General features: G+C 54.4%; 1 long non-coding RNA gene across 2 annotated transcripts in view; it reads left to right on the forward strand.

Annotated features, from left to right (window-relative positions):
* LOC141998395 (uncharacterized) overlaps positions 1-13,725 on the forward strand; it is a 27,498-nt gene continuing 13,773 nt past the window's right edge. Inside the window, exon 1 of one of the 2 annotated variants that reach the window (XR_012641834.1) lies at positions 1-391. This is a non-coding gene — a long non-coding RNA (uncharacterized LOC141998395). The remainder of the gene's footprint in view (positions 392-13,725) is intronic. The other variant, XR_012641833.1, reaches the window with a different exon arrangement.

Raw genomic sequence — 13,725 nt, forward strand, 5'->3', positions numbered from 1 at the left:
CCATGGGAGAGGGGTCGGGGCGGCTCTGCTGCCCCTAGAGGGAGAGGGCCAGACTGTTCCATTCCATTTGGGGCGGGGGACGCTGCCAGCCTGCCTATGCGGGGATGCCTGTGGGCGCGCTCTGCACGGCGGCACTGTCCTGTTCCCTCAGGCGGTTGGGCAGAGACCATTGTTCCGTTTAGGGAGAGGGGCTGGACTGGCCCAGAGGAGCTGCCGTACAACACGGAGCGCGACACGGCTCAAACCTTCCTGAGCACCGCCCAAGCCTGCTCAGTGCGCGCGCGCAGTTTGAATAAAACCGAGTGACAAGATGGCATCTGACAGCTGGGTTTGCGCATGTGCAGCTCAGACTCTTCCCCGAGAAGATGGCACCCCCGCTCGGAAGCCTGCGGTGGGTACCTATCGCGCCTGCGCGGTTTGCTCCAAGCACCAAGAGGGCCTATTGCCCCATCCCGTGGCAGCGGCCTCTGGCCCGCGACTGTCGCTGCGAGTCACGTGTCCGCCGTACATAGAAATGGCGGCCGCGACTGGCCGTGTACGGGAGCGGCCATCGGCGCATGCGCAGCTGTGCTTCTCGGGGCTGCCCGGACCTACGGCAGGCAGAGAGCCTGCTTCAGCCTCGCTCCGCTGCCGGGCGGCCCAGAGTCCCCGCCCCCCTCCTGCGCCCCCAGACTCCCTCCCAGAGACCCCGCCCCCCTCCTGCGCTCCGAGCCCCCTCCTGCCGCCAGACTCCCTCCCAGACACCCCGCCCCCTCCCGAGCCCCCTCCCAGACACCCCGCCCCCTCCTGCCCCCAGACTCCCTCCCAGACACCCCGCCCCCTCCCGAGCCCCCTCCCAGACACCCCGCCCCCTCCTGCCCCCAGACTCCCTCCCAGACACCCCGCCCCCTCCCGAGCCCCCTCCCAGACACCCCGCCCCCTCCTGCCCCCAGACTCCCTCCCAGACACCCCGCCCCCTCCCGAGCCCCCTCCCAGACACCCCGCCCCCCGCCTCGGCCCCGAGCCCCCTCCCAGAGACCCCTCCCAGACACCCCGCCCCCCTTCTGCCGCCAGACTCCCTCCCAGAGACCCCGCCCCCTCCCGAGCCCCCTCCCAGAGACCCCGCCCCCCTCCTGCGCTCCCAGACTCCCTCCCAGAGACCCCGCCCCCTCCCGAGCCCCCTGCTGCCCCCAGACTCCCTCCCAGAGACCCCGCCCCCCGCCTCGGCCCCGAGCCCCCTCCCAGAGACCCCGCCCCCCTCCTGCGCCCCCAGACTCCCTCCCAGAGACCCCGCCCCCTCCCAAGCCCCCTCCTGCCCCCAGACTCCCTCCCAGAGACCCCGCCCCCTCCCGAGCCCCCTCCCAGACACCCCGCCCCCCTCCTAGAGCCCGCACCTCCTTCCATAGCCCTTCCCCAGTGCTGAAGCCCCTCCCAGAGCCTGGACCCCGCAACCCCTCCTGCACCCAACTGTCTGCCCCAGCCCTGAGCCCCTCCAGCACCCAAACTCCCTCAGAGACCGCACCCACTCCTACACCCCTGCCCTGAGCCCCCTCCTGCACCCAAATGCTCTACCAGAGCGCGTACCCCTATCCCAGCCCTGAGGCCCCTCCCAGAGCCTGCACCCCACCCCTCTGCCCCACCCCTGAGCCACGTCCAACACCCAAATTCCCTTCCAGAACCTGCACCCTGTACTCCTCTTGCACCCCTGTCTCAGCCCTGAGCTCCATCGCATAGTCTGTGACCCTGCCACAGCCCGGAGCCACCTCCCACACCCAAACTCCCTCCCAGACCCCGCACCCCCTCCTGGACCCCGCACCCCTTCCTGCACCCAGACTCCCTCCCAGAGCCTGCACCCCAACTCCCTGCCCCAGCCTTGAGCCCCCTCCTGCACTCAAATTCCCTCCCAGAGCCTGCACCTTCTCCCACACCCCTGCCCCACCCCAAACCTCCTCCTGCACCCCAACCCTGTGCCCCAGCCCTGAGTCCCCTCCTGCACCCAAACCCCCTCCTGGAGCCTGCACCCCCTCTTGCACCCCAGAGCCTTTACCCCAACCCCCAGCCTCCTCCTAGACCCTGCACCCCAACCCGCTGCCCCAACCCTGAGCCTCCTCCTGCACCCTAACTCCTTCCCAGAGCCTGCACTCCAACTCCCAGCCCTGAGCCTCCTCTTGGAACCTGCACCCCAAACTCTTTCCTGCTGCCCCAATCCTGAGCCCCCTCCTGCACTGAAACTCTCTCTCCCAGAGACCACACTCCGTCCTGTGCCCCTGCCCCAGCCCCTTTCAGAGCCTGCTCCCCCTCGTGCACCCCAACCACCTGCCCCAGCCCAGTGAAAGTGAGTGAAGGTGGGAGAGAGCAAGGGAGGAGGGATGCAGTGAGTGGGGCAGGGGTGTGGCCTCAGGGAAGGGGTGGGGCAGGGGTGTTTGGGTTTGTGTGATTAGACATTTGGCACCCCTACTTGGGCCCCTGGAGACAAACAGCGGTGACCTCCCCTCCCAGCAGTGCGGGGGCCCTGCTCCTGAGTGGAGTTGGGTGTGGGGCGTGTCTGCCAGGGCAGGAGAAGCTGGCAGTGGAGCGGGAGATTGAGCTGTTGGATGAACAGCAGCAGAGAGGCTCTCACACAGGGAGACATGCATTCCTGGCCAGAGAGACCTGGTTCTGGCTGATAACAATACAGCCAAGGCCCAGCTGATAGCCCAGTGCACCCACCTTGCGGCTTGGACAGTGACCCCCCAAGGCCCCGAGTGCACACAGACAACAGCTGTAAAAGACCTTTTATTTCCAGCACTCATGCTGAGTCCATACCAGTATTAAAAACAAGAAGCAAGACAAGCAGCAGGGTTTGCTTGAACAGCCCATAGTCCCCTACTTCCACCCCATCTATCTGGCTGAACATCTCTGTGGCCTTGGGACCCAGTAAAGGGGTGAGATGTCAGACCCTGTTTTCCGGATCAATCGGGTGCACATTGCAGGCCTTCTCAAAGGCAGTAAGGAAGGCATCTATATCCTCCCTTTCCTTAAACTGGGGCAGCAACTTTATATTGGAATTCCCTGCATGCTTGGCCACCCTGGGACCATCCCCATTCACCATGGTAGGGGTTCCTCTGCCTTTCACTCTGCCATCGCCAGTTCATGCGTCTCTGCTCTTCCCCGTGCTTTCGCTGTTTCTCACTGGCCTCCCGTTCTTTCAGTTTCAGCTCCACAGATGGGGAACTTGGCCATGAACATCCCCTGCTGGCCTGGGAGGTGGGTCCAAGGATCACCTGGCTGCTCTCAGCCCCTCCCATGGCTTCAGTTGGGTCGGGCTGGTGCGGCCCCTAAGGCTGCCTGGCTGCTCCCAGCCTCTGTCACGGCCCCAGCTGGGTCAGGAACTAGCTCCTTAGAGCGATCCTCCTCTTCCAACTAAGCAATCAGCTGTGCCTTAGTGAGCTTTCCAATGTGCAGCCCTCTCTGCACAACTCTACAATGTCCTCCTTAAGGAGATGGCGATAGGCCATCTCCACGCTGTTCCCACGTGGTCACAGACTCACAGGCCTGTGCTCTCTCAGCTCCCCACGATCCCTGGGAGGAACCCCTTCAGTGCAACAGCCCTTCTCAGGGGTCCGCTCTCAGGGTTAAGCCGTAGGCTCCTCTGCCTCCTGGAACCGCACCTCTCTGAGCCTTCAGCACGCTTGGCTCTCGCTAATCCCCCTTTGTTCTCCTGCTCCTCCGTCACTCACTGCAGGATGCTTTGTCCACGGGGTACAGTTTATCCCACTGCTCCCACCAGTTGCTCTGGAACTGTTCTGTATGAAGCCAGCCAGGACTCTGGGGTGGCGTGACTCCCCTCAGGGCATGCTGGCCAGGGCAAAAAGCCACCTTGGCTACGGCCTTCCTAGTCTGACCTTGGAGCATTCAGCATCCCTATTCACACCGTACACTTCCCCATGAGGGGGCATACCTGGACAGGACCTCTGGGGAGGCCATAGGGCCCTGCATCCCAACTCCGCAGTCAGCCATGACTCTCAGCCAGTGTTGTAAAACAAGGTTTATTAGTTGACAGGAACACCGAGTAAAACAGATATTGTTAACACAGAAATCAGTGACTTTCAGCAAAGTCCATCTTGGGGGGGATTCCGGGGCCGGATGCCCTGGGCTCCCCCTCTTCCAGTCCCACACAGCAGATGGCCCTGGATCCCGCTGCCTAGCCTCCCCCACATCCCTTGCTCCTCCTCCGGTCTTTGTCTTGCTTCCCAGGCAAAGTGTCAGTGTCCTCCTGGGTCTCAGGTTACGAAGGGCATCGGCCATCACTTATATGCAGGCAGCTGAGGGCCTCAGCAAAAGTCACACACCCAATTCCCGCCACCTTTACCCAGTTCCTAGGGCAAAGGCGTAACACTTGGCGGGTTTGCAGGACCTTATACCAGTGAAAGAGCCTCCCACTGTAATATCCTTGTCCTCCTGTTTATTGACCATTACCAAGCAGAATACACATGCTAAACTTACAGTGCTCTGCTCACCAGTCCTGATCAGGCAGGCGGCCTTTCCCTGTTGGCCAGGAAAGGTCAGTCTCATCTGGTTGCTGCAGGTCACAGTCGTGCAGAGGATTCTTAGCAGCTTTGATCTTAGGCTGTGTCGTCTTCTTCTTCTGTTCTTTCTTCCTGCTGGTCTCCTTCTTGGACCCCAGTTTATACAGTAAAAAGAAAAGGAGTACTTGTGGCACCTTAGAGACTAACCAGGTGCCACAAGTACTCCTTTTCTTTTTGCGAATACAGACTAACACGGCTGTTACTCTGAAACCAGTTTATACAGTGAAACTTGAATCCTGCTTCGCTAGACTTTAACCAAGCATTGTACTGAAATCTATCTAACCAATCCTAACACATTGTAACAAAATTCTCTAACCATTCATACCCCACCACCTTAATTTACACCTAGCGAAATCAATTATGTCACTGACAGAAACAAAGAACCAAGCAGAGACTGGACAAACAATAGAAAAGTGGGGACCATAAAGACAAAACAATAAAGAAACTATTGATCAGAGATTTCTTGCCAGACAGATGCCATCAAACTAAGTTTTCTTTAACCATCTTAAGATCTGTTTCTTTATCTGGTGATAGTGGGTGTTATTAGGACAGGATCTCTTTCCTAACAGCCTGATATTACATTGTTTTGCCCATATGCAAAGATGCACAAGTGGTTCCCATCCAGAGCAGACTGCAGAGAGGCAGGAGGAGCAGGTGGCGGAGGAAGGCATGCTCCAACGTGCTTCATGCTGGAGTACCTGCACCACAAAGGAGTCTCTGCAGGGCATGGAGGCGGAAGACATGGACCTGGCTACGAAGGCAGACCAGGTCCTGTCCTCCCTTCTCCAGGGGAAGACTCAGGACCCCTGCAGACACCCAGTGCAGTCCTGGCCAGAAAAACTCCAGAGCTGTCCTGTGGAGCCTGGCCAGGATCCCTGCGACCGGGCTCAGGGTGTTGAGCCAGTGCCAGAGCATGGACGGGACTAGCTGGTTCAGCACCAGTGCCCTCCCCCACAGGGAGAGACACTGGAGCAGTCCTGTCCATCTCTCTAGCCACTCACCCACCCTGGCCTCCAAACCCTGCCAGTTCTCTGGCGGAGAAGGATGAGTGGCAGAAAGGTAAACACCGAGACAGAGCAGTGGACCCGCGCTCCTCCAAATGGCTTGAAGCGCGGGTGGGGTGCATATAGTGAGACCTTATTGGATATCCTGGGAGGTGGGTGAGCGCAAGGAGGGACCTCTGGACCTGGATTCCAACTGATTGCATGGGACAACTAATGAGAAAACAGGGTCGGGAGTGATGGTCACAGGTTAAAAACAAGGGTACCGGATGGAGACACCGAGCAGAGAACCCTGGACAGCGCCCACTGCTCCTCAAAGCTGTTGAGGGAGCCAGCGGACGCTGCCCAGTAGAACTCTGCCCAGAGACGTGAGACTAGGGAGGAACAGAAATAGGCCCCACAGTCGCAGAGCACCCCCTCGTCCAACATCCTCCTCCTGGTAATGTAGATTGTAACTTTGGCCAGAGCCAGGAGGAGGTTGATGAGGAGACCTCGCGACTTCGTGGGGCCATGGATAGGGTGTGCGAAAATGAACAGGTGTGGGGGAAAAATGCAGCCAGAACCTCAACAAGAGGTTCTGGAGGAGCCGGAATAGGGGCTGCCACATGGTGCATTCGAGGTAGGCATGTGCCAGGTTCTCCCTCACTCTGCAGAAGGGGCAGGCCTCGGGAGTGGGGGTGAACCACACCAGATACACACCCGTGCTCACGGCTCCATGAAGGAGTTGCCAACCGATGTCTCTGGTGGGCCGTGGGACCAAGGTGGAATACAGGCTGGCCCACCGGGGCTCCTCACCCTCCACAGGTGGTAAATAGTCCCGCCACTTGGAGTCGTGGCGGGATAAGAGGGTGAGGACATGCAATGTGTGGAGCACGAGCATGTACAGTTGGTCCCTGGGTGTGGTTTGGAAGTGAACCGACTGCAGGGAGCATAGCCGGCTTGGAGTATGGGAGCAGGGAAGTTCGATGTACCTTTCCCACCTTGAGCCAGACATCCTCTAGTCTGCATCTGATACCCACGTCCAGATCCATTTCTTCCTCTTGCTCCTCGGCTGTCCATTGCACCTCCCTGTCCCCTTCCTCTAACATGTCATAGTGCAGCGGGCCCCTTTCCTCCCAGCTCCCCTTGGAGATCTGGGGGCCCAGTTGTTGGCAAAAGTTACCGCCTGTGCAGGCTCCATATTCCTGTCCTTATTTCCTTTTCCCGCTTGTCCCTGCATGTCTTGAAAAACTACAGCTTCTCGAAAAATTTCATGTTTTAACTCCGGGTATCCCCTAGCTGGATCTATGGCTCCTAAAATTACCTTCATTCTTGAATTCAAACCATCTAACAATGCAGTCTTAAAAGCTAAAGTATTGAAATCCAGTGGGATTCCAGTTACTACTGGCACAACCCCAGCAGCCATGGCCAGTATCTCCTTTTAACGACATACGATTCCGGGGAGTCACAGAGGCTGTGTTCTGTTACATGGAACAATTTCCCCAGTTGTTGGGCAGACATCACTACCTTCATTACTGTATTCACCCAGTCCCATCTGGTAGCAAGAACACCGTTTACACCTAACCGCTCAACTGCCACCTCAACGGGTAACTATGTAGAAGATACTGTAGACATATCTTCAACTTGTATTCATGAACTCCCTGAAGTTCTCTTCTCCCAAAACTACCTTGACAGCAAGAAAAGAATCCATGCAGAGTCAAGAGCACCCACAGCTCCCACTAATTTGAACAGCTGTGCATACTCAGCCCTGCTGAGGATAGACCCTACTGCATGGATACTCAGAGGTAGCTAAATAAGCAGACTCCAGCTTGGAAATCGAATCCTTGGTATGTTACTAGGATGAGGACTTGTAATTGCCTTGCTGATAAGGAATCATCTGTAAGGGAAGAATACTTAGTTCCTACCTTGGAGATCTGAGGAGTAGGTGTACAAGGAAAGGCATACTACTCTTGTTTCAAAGCCTCATGGGAACTCAGCCTGTTGGAGTAGTAGATGGGATTCCAGATTCCACTTCCACCACTTGTGAGCTGATTGGACATACTAAAAGCTTGGGATGGGCCAGTTTGGAAACTCTGCAGAGATGCCGACAGCCAGCATTGTGTTGCCCAGTAAGACCACAGCACTTCTACTAGTCTGTCGCATCCCACATGACCTCTTTCATTCACACCCAGTGAATTACTATCAGCAAATCCCACATTAGCAAACAGTGGAACAGGAAGAGACAGCCACCAATAGATCTAGAACAATCAGGTAGCACCCTTGCTTCCTCATCCTCTCACCGGAGTTGTGGGGTACTTTCTCAGTGCTGCTACGAAATCCAGTTTCTTGTATTCATTCCCAGGTTGGCTTTCTGTGTGCTGTTTAATCCTCTCATCTGAGCAGAAATGGAAGTCAACTGGCTTTGTTACCTGACCAGCAGTTCTCTTCGCAGATTGTCCTAAAAAGGAGAGAACCCCATGAGACTGATACTGAGGAGGAGCAGTTTATGCTCATCCAAATCCTGTGTTCTCTATGGAGTTATGTGCATTCTATCAGGCCTGCAAAGCCATCCTTAGCCCTTTATATTTCACAAGATAGTTAAGCTGTGTTTCCAGGTAGATTTGTGGCCTAATACACTTTAGACATGCCATTTGATATGGTTCCAGAAATATGCTGTTAAGAATGTGGAAAAATTTTTTTTGGTGGATACATCTACCTCTGTCTATTCAATGATGGTCATGCTGTCTGCTACATGGTGCACAGATCTGACTCAGACTCAGGTAGAGTTACATCTGCAAGAAGGCAGATGATGGTTGTAGACAGCTCATCCCCAACACTTAAATACTAAAGAACTTGAAATGGTTAAAAGCCTTAGTCCTGAAGTTATGGGGAAGGGGAGGGTCTGGAGACTAAGGCCTTGTCTACAGTGAAATTAATGCAGATTAAGGTAGGGTGTGAATTTAAAGCAGAGTAGTATTCCTCACTAACTCGCTGTGTGAGTGCTCTTATCCTGGGTTAACCCAATCCACTTGGATTACAGTAATATGGAATAAAGCCCTTATTCCAGAAATAAGAGCATCCACACAGGGAGTCAAAAAGAAAAGGAGTACTTGTGGCACCTTAGAGACTAACCAATTTATTTGAGCATGAGCTTTCGTGAGCTACATCGTGAGTGTATGCATCCGATGAGCTTTCGTGAGCTACAGCTCACTTCATCGGATGCATACACTCACGATGTAGCTCACGAAAGCTCATGCTCAAATAAATTGGTTAGTCTCTAAGGTGCCACAAGTACTCCTTTTCTTTAAGGGGAAATAGGTTACCTTGCATAATGACTTAGGCTTGAATAGAGACTGGGAATGGTTAAGTCATTATGCAAGGTAACCTATTTCCCCTTGTTTTTTCCTCCCCCCCCCCCACTGTTCCTCAGACGTTCTGGTTAAACCCTGCATTTGTGCTGGAAATGGCCCACCTTGATTATCATACACACTGTAAGGAGAGTGATCACTTTAGACAAGCTATTACCAGCAGGAGAGTGGGGTGGGGGGAGAGAAAACCTTTTGAAGTGATAAACACCCATTTTTTCATGGTCTGTGTGTATAAAACATGCTCACTGCATTTTCCACTGAACGCATCCGATGAAGTGAGCTGTAGCTCACGAAAGCTTATGCTCAAATAAATTGGTTAGTCTCTAAGGTGCCACAAGTACTCCTTTTCTTTTTGTGAATACAGACTAACACGGCTGCTTCTCTGAAACAGGGAGTCAAAGTTACCCCGTGCAGACAACCCCTGAGCAGCAACTGGAACTCAGGGCTACTTCTGCACTGCCCCACAGTTTGGACTACAGGTTTTGTATCCCTGTCCATCAATGGCTATTAGCCAGGATGGACCTATCCTCAATGAAGTTATCTGTTTCTTTTTTTTTTAACCTTCTTATAGTCTCGGCCTTCACAACATCCTCTGGCAAGGAGTTCCACAGGTTAACTGTGCTTTGTGTGAAGAAATACTTCCATTTGTTTGTTTCTGAATCTGCTGCTATGGCAAGGCACCTCTTTTTCTCTCACCAGCCTTAGCATTTTTCCCCTCTGGCGATGGTGGGCCTCTGGCGATGGTGGGGTAATCAGTCCTAATCAGGCAGGGTTTGCCTTCCCCTTTCAGTGCTCCCTTGGTTGTGTCTTCAGGGCATGCCTGAGGGTAAGCCTAAGGGCGCTCCTTCCCCACTCAAGAAAGGGAAATAGTCCCATAGACCCAACAAAGGGTGATACCTTTCCCTGCCTCCTCGCTGGGACGGGGTGTCATCCTGTTGTTTGTACTGGGGTGTCAGTCCTTCTCCTAGCTGGCACTTGGGCTTGTCTGCTTCCCTTTTGGGAAGGAACACGACCTCTCCTCCTGGAGAAGCTAATTCCCTGCTGCTACTAGCCTGGTAATAGCTGGTGTCTGTCTCTCTCTCCTCTTTTTCTCACTGGAGGAGGGGTTTTAAAAGGTCTCAGGCAGCCCTTATTTGGATTCAATTAATCTGAGGTAACCCCTTCTCAGTTTGTAGGAGAAAGGGCCTTTAACATTCTAGGGCTAACATATCTGCCTTCCACTACCCCCTTGCAGCTGTCCGCCCTGACTGTATCACACCGCCTATTAATTTCATTTGGTGATCCCAGTTCTTGTGTTATGAGGAGTAAACAACACTTCCTTATTTACTTTCTCCACATCAGTCATGATTTTATAGACCTCTCTCATACCCCCCTTAGTCGTCTCTTTTTCTAAGCTGAAAAGTCCCAGTCCTATTAATCTCTCCTCATATGGCAGTTGTTCCAGCTGTTCCCCTCATCATTTTTGTTGCCCTTTTCCAATGCCAGTCTATCTGTTTTGAGATGGGACAACCACATCTGTGCGCAGTATTCAAGCTGTGGGCGAACCATGGATTTCTACAGAGGCAACATGACCTTTTCTGTCTGATTATCTGTCCCTTTCCGAATGATTCCCAACATTCTGTTCTTTTTTTTGACTGCCCCTGCATATTGAGTAGATGTTTCCAAAGAACAATCCACAATGACTCCAAGATCTTTCTTGAGGGGTAACAGCTAATTTAGAGCCCATCATTTTATAGTTGTGTTACGAATTACACCTGGTAGGACACGCACACAAATGCTGCGAATTACACCTGGTAGGAGATGCACAGTTCGAATCTAGGCTGAGGCACATAAACAAAGTCCACAACTGCAGAGTTCCCAAAAAACACCAAGTTTATTACACTCGAGCTTGGTGCCCCCCTGCTAGCCAGGAGGGGACCCCGAATACAGATTATACAAAGGTTATATACCTCTTAGCAAAGCATGTTGCCCTTGTGCACCGGAAACCTTAGCCAATAACCAAACTCTTTTCTTATCTACCACCTATCCCTGCTTGCTTGTGCTAAACTAGTATGTTAATTACACAGCATGGTCCTAAAGCGATGCATCAGTAATTTTTATTATCAGGATGGGAGGCCTCACATCAAAGGCCAGGAGATAGGAAGTTAGAGACGGACAAAGAACAGATACCGGGAGTCAAGGCAGGCTGGAGACAAGGAGGAGGATTTTCACAGGAATGCAGTATCTAAGGAACACTCCTCCTGGTGCATGATGTGCTTGCTTTTAGACAATGGTGGGCCCCAAACCAAAATGGAGTCACATGTGCTAACTTTTCCTTAACAGTTGGGATGATGTTTTCCAATGTGCATTACTTTGCATTTATCAACATTGAATTTCATCTGCCAATCTTGTGTTGGGCTGACTGTCTTCTGGATACCCTACTGCAGGAAAGAGCAGTGTCAAGTCTCCCATGTGGTCTTTGGGAAGGACAGTCAGTCCCACATAATATATTTCAATATTTCCTGGAAAGAGTCACTGAAATCGAGACAGCACTACATACGGGTATGCTTCAGAGGAGACTAACAGCAGCTAATTGTTACACTGCAAGTTGGAAATCTAAAATCACTCCTGTCATTTGTACTACGGTACAAAACCCCCTGGCACATCTAGGTTGCAAGTCTGAACTCAGCCTCACTCAGTAACAATTTTTGAGTATCACCATCAGCAAAGGGGCTCTTCCACCTTCAGTCCAATTCCAGATACCCACACATCCTGGAAGTCACCAGCGCACAACAGGGTTATCTCAGCCACCAGGTATGAAACTGAACCACCTTCTTACCCCTACAGATGGGGCCTCCGGGTTAGGAAATAAGCACACTGACAGGATATCATGCACAAGTTCACACAGCTGCTGCATGTGGTGGATTAAGCAGATGTCAGTCTCCAGTTATATCAATATGGGACCATTCATGAAGAGTTGATACTGCTATGTCATCATTGCCCACCTAATCCAGGACACTAAGGGTCCCTCCCCCTGCCATGTGGGAAGAACCACTGGACCCAGGACTCAACTAAATACGGGGCACAACTGAGAAATAACAGGGCAGGGAGTGGAGATCACAGGTTCAAAACTAGGGATCCAGAGGGGGATACTGATCAGAGAACTCCAGTGCTCCTGAAAGCAATCTCCTCCCAGACATCCCGCTCCAACTGCTCTATCACCCCATCCCTCTGCTGGCTGGCGCCCTGGGTGTAGTCACGGCAGAAGAGCCGGCGCGCATCTTCCCCACATCCCACCACCACCAGGCTGAGGGAAAGGCACGCCGCTGCCCTCGCCAGGCTATCCAGAACTCCTGGAAGGATGTCACAAAGCCACGTCCTCCAGCAGGCTCTTAGTGAAATGCCAACAGGCCGGCCCTGGGCTCTCTGAGGTGAGAAAGGCCGTCACAGCCACCAGATGGTGGTCCGAGAATGGGGCCGGCTGCATGCTGGAGGAGTGGACCCATGCAAGATGGGAGCGTGATAGATAAATGCAGTCCAACCAGGAGTGGCGCAACCTATTGACTTCCATCTGGACATAGGTAAAGGTGGAATTGTCGTCCTGGTGGTGGCCGAGCCAGATGTCCACCAGGGAGTGACGATGGACGATCTCCGGGAGGACGCCCATGGTGGCCTGGCTGCTCTCGGTTCCAGAGCGGTCCCGCTCCTCGAGGGTGGTATTAAAATCCCCGCCCAAGCCCAGGCACTCACAAGGATGGCAGACGCCTGTTGATAGAAATACACCCACTCCTCGCCTGATGTCGGGGTCTAGATATTGACCAGAGTCAACGTCAACCCCTCCACGCAGGCCTGGAAGTGCAGCAGGCGACCCAGCATGACCTCGGCGACCCCCAGCACCTCAGGCCATAGGACAGGGGAGAACAGGGGGGCCACCCTAACCAAATGAGCGCTGAGATGACTGAAATACATCCCGTCCCCCCATTCCAACTGACCGCGGCGGTTGGATCCATGTAGGTTTCCTGCAGGAAAATCACAGAGTAGCCTCCCACCCCACTCCCAAAGGCAGGAGAGCACCTGGCACCTGCGGAGGCCCACCCTATAGCCCTGGATTTCATTGTGAGGGCTGGGGCGGATCCTTGTGGGCAGGAGTGCTGGCGGCCCGTATTGGCCCCTGCAACAATCCGTGACTGACCTTGCCCAGGGACGGCCCTGCTGCCCTCTCCTCCACGGGCCCCACTGGACTGCATACGACAGAGGCGGGGCCCACCTGCTCGTCTGGGCGCGAGGGGGGGGGGGGCTACCCTCGGGGCCTGAGCGGGAGCAATGGCAGAAGGAGGAAGGGTGACTATAGGAGCCGGACAGCCAGGGTCGCCGGCGATGGCAGGGCCAGTGCCCTCCTGGCTCTCGGGGGTCCCAGGCACCCCTCCATGCTGGGCCAGGGGCCAATCCCGCCGGACATGCCCCGTCACCCGGCAGAGGTAACACCGGGCATCCCCCAAGGAGTAGTGCACCCGGTAATGAACTCCCTGTTGGGGCACCAGAAAGGATGCCACAACTGCCTCTGTTTCATGCGTTGCCGGGGGCTGTTGCATTTGGACCTGCGAGCAGAAGGACAGAACGTGATGGAGGGCAGGGTCCTTGCAGCCCAGTGGGAGAGGGCTGATGACAGATAGGGGATTTTCCCAGGGTGCAGCAGAAGGGCAGCGTTGGGAAGGAAGGGCAGGACGGAAGTGAAAACCACCCATATGCCCAGGTCCTCAAGGGCCAAAATGGGATGAACATCCTCCCTGGCCCTTCTCCACTGCCACCTGGGCAGGGGCCTCCCATGCCAGGAAGACGACGACCTTCCTG

This window comes from Natator depressus, chromosome 14, assembly GCF_965152275.1.
Source record: "Natator depressus isolate rNatDep1 chromosome 14, rNatDep2.hap1, whole genome shotgun sequence".
Taxonomy (NCBI): domain Eukaryota; kingdom Metazoa; phylum Chordata; order Testudines; family Cheloniidae; genus Natator; species Natator depressus.